The sequence below is a fragment of the Pteropus vampyrus genome, unplaced genomic scaffold (genome assembly GCF_000151845.1).
Source record: "Pteropus vampyrus isolate Shadow unplaced genomic scaffold, Pvam_2.0 Scaffold55, whole genome shotgun sequence".
NCBI lineage: Eukaryota > Metazoa > Chordata > Mammalia > Chiroptera > Pteropodidae > Pteropus > Pteropus vampyrus.
In genome coordinates, this window is record NW_011888836.1 from 4181673 (window position 1) to 4184894 (window position 3222).

The 3222-nt window shown below is 45.5% G+C and overlaps 1 protein-coding gene across 2 annotated transcripts in view; it reads right to left on the reverse strand.

The window, feature by feature from the left end:
• Window positions 1–549, reverse strand: part of TTC39C (tetratricopeptide repeat domain 39C) — a 90818-nt gene extending 90269 nt beyond the window's left edge. The window contains exon 1 of one of the 2 annotated variants that reach the window (XM_011360431.2): window positions 415–475. The gene's annotated coding sequence lies outside the window, so the exon portion shown is untranslated. Of the gene's footprint in view, window positions 1–414 lie in introns of both variants that reach the window. The other variant, XM_011360432.2, reaches the window with a different exon arrangement.
• Between the last annotated feature and the right edge of the window lie 2673 nt (window positions 550–3222).

The window sequence follows — 3222 nt, forward strand, 5'->3', positions numbered from 1 at the left end:
GGGGGCGCCCAGGCCGCCGCCTCCCGCCGCCGCGGGGTATTACTCAGCAGCAGCGCATCGGCCCGCGCCTCCCGCGCCCTCCAGGACTCCCGGCTCGCGCGGGCTCCGGAGCCGAATCCGTTTCCGGGTATATCTAACCCTGCGGAATCGGGGCCCTAGCGGCTGCCAACCCTGCTTCCTGCAGTCCCTGGGTGTCCCCAACCCCCGGTCCCCACACCGCGCCCCTCGCCCAGCCGTCCCAGGCCAACGCGCGGAGCCTGCTGGGACACGCGCGAGGCCCTGAGGCCTGGACCTTGACCGCCCCCTCCTCCAAAAGGGCCGGACCCCGGGGTCTCGGGGAAGCGGGAGAGGGCAAGCAAGCGGCTTTGAAAAGGGAACGGGGAACTCTTCCTGGGTCGCAGCGGGAGCGCGCACCTGGAGACCAGCGGGCAGCAGCCGGCACGCGGCGACTTTACCGGGAGCACCTGAACCCCACGCAGCCAGCGCCCGCGACCCCCAAATTCACCCTGTTCCTGGTACCGCCCACCAGCCCGTGACAGCCAATCCCCGAGGAGGTGGGCGGCAGGAGGGGACCGCAGCCCGGAGCGCAGTGCAGAGGACCTGGAGGGGTGAGCGCCTACATCTCCACACCCACCCTCTCTGGCCCGACGCTAATATTTGCGCTTCGGGACAAAAAGACTAACTGGAGGCCCATGTGGCATATACCTAAACATTTAAAAGTTATAAAATGAGTTGTTCAAGTGAGTTCTACTCTCACCCCGACAATTATACTTTCATACAAATGAAACAAAAAAGTTAAGTGTGAAGCTATGATTTTCATATGACCGAATTTCAACGATGACTGAATTTAGTCATCATTGCATATGTCTGACTGTTATAATGGGCTGGTTATGTCTGGGTGGGTAATATGGAGAGAAATAATTCATAAATCATTTTTGTTTTTTTATAAATTTATTTTTCTCACCTTGATTTTAGCAAAACACTAAATATGTTGTTACAATCAAGACGATATTCCTAATGTCAAATTAAGCCACCTTAAATCATTGTAGTTCTTAGCGTGAAGTTTATTAATTTCAATTTAGAGAAACTTTGCTGAAGCATTTACCACTGAAATTGTTTTTAAAAATTAAAGTCATATTCAGGTTTCGAGTAAAACATGAATTTTATATATCTTGTCCAGCATTTTAATGGGATCGATGTAATGAATTACCACAGAAAATATTTACAAAATAATATAATTTTATCATATAAGTCGCTATCACTTATTTTGTGATTTGTGCCATCTCACACAAATATCTAAATCCATACAGTATTCCCAACATTCACAGATACAGATTTAAGAGTAATGTGAATTGCTGTCACTTCTTAGCTGTCAGGTGTAACTGTTACAAAACCATGCTAATTCTTGAGTACATCTGGAGCCACAAATTGGAACATAAAAGCATAAAGAAAATGGATGCTTCTCATCCCTGGGAAACACGACTTTGTAATGCAGGAGTAATTGCATTCATGCAATCTGAGAAGGATTTGACAAGTTGACCAATTTTTTTTTTTTTTAATCTAAGCTCTCTTGGATTTAAATAGTGTTAGTCTCAAACATCAGCAGTGCCACAGACCTTCGTGGCATTCAGAAGCTATAATTTTTGTTTTTAGGATATTGAGCAAGAGATGAGTAGCATTTCCCTGGGGTCTGAACAATGTTGACCATGAGAATGCATTTAAGGGTTGTAGGGTCCACTGAGCCAGCACTGAGTGCCAGATCTCGGGTGACATAAGTGCCTGTGTGTTCTTTAATAAATTTGTATGTGTTTGTTTGGACAGGGAGGGCCCTCTAATGCAGGTACTATACTGGCCATGTGACTTATATGGGGTTCTTCCCCCAGAGAGAGACTCCTGGCCACACATTACTATTGGTAACAGAAGCCAACAACATGTCCGGTGCTTACAAGCTGCCTGAACTTTGGATCTGTGGATGATGACCCCCAAATTCCTGAAACAATCTAGTCAACAAGAGAGGGAAGCCAAGAGAGCAATACCAAACTAGCAGATAACCTGTACTCCCTCAACTGGACGAGGCAGCAAGCACAGTCTTCTGTGTTCCTGTTACAGAGGAAAAAAATAAAGGAATTGATGGCGCAATGGGCATCGTTAACAAGTTGTACATGGCGCCCTGTAGCTAACAACAGGGGAGGGTGCGCAAAATCAAAGCAATCTGTGTGGGATCTGTTCTGTCTCAAGAACCTAGCACCATTGGCTACGGTTATGCTGACTTCATGAAATTTAACTATCGAATGATTGGGGCAAGGTCCAGTGCAACTGACCAGCATCTCATATACAGGTGGGGGTGGGGCGGGCACTGATGTGAACGGAAGATAACTTTGCCGTATACTATATACAGGTATATGCCAAATTGGATGTAACCAGATACAAAAACAATTATATTAGCAAGAGCATCATGGACATTTTCAAATATTTGCTGTGTGATAGAGGATACCAAGGATTGAAAATGGCCCCCACAATCCTGAACCAGTCATTATACTTGCAGCAGCTGCAATTGGTACCAATACCTCCCCAAGTTTCACCTAGCATGTGGGGAATTAAGGCTGATTTTTCTTCACTAGAAATGGCAGATAATGATGGCTATTTAAGAGGTCATGGTGTATATTACCTAGAAAAGGAAGGGACATCTAGATTGCTAACATATTAGGACATCATACACTTGAAACTGTGAGGTTCTCAGCACCCTCCTGCAGAACTAATGCAGTCTTCAGTGCACTTAGCTTCAGCCTACTAGGAGTTACTTTTCTTCTTTTGGAAGAAGAGAGGAGAGAAGGGAAAGAGGGAGGTGAGGAAGGGAGAGGGGAGAAGAAAAGCTCTCAAGTGAAGGAAAGAACCTATTTTCTACACACCTCTTGTGGCTATTGTCAGTGTTTTGTGGTTGAGATTTCTTCATGAAAACGAAACTTAAAGTTCAAATAATCAGTGAAAAGTTTTAGACATGTGTATGACCCTTTACACGATAGATTTTTTTAAATAAGATCTCTTGGTTGCAAGTAATGGAAAAACCTGACCCAAATTGGATCAGAAAAGCAAAATTTTTTATTTATTAAGGGGGTTTCCCAAAATGAGGCTGTACCAGGGTTGCAACACTGTGACTAGGATCCAGTTTCTCCATCTCTCAGCTCTGCCACTTTGGTGGCTCCATTCTCAGACAGGCTCTTC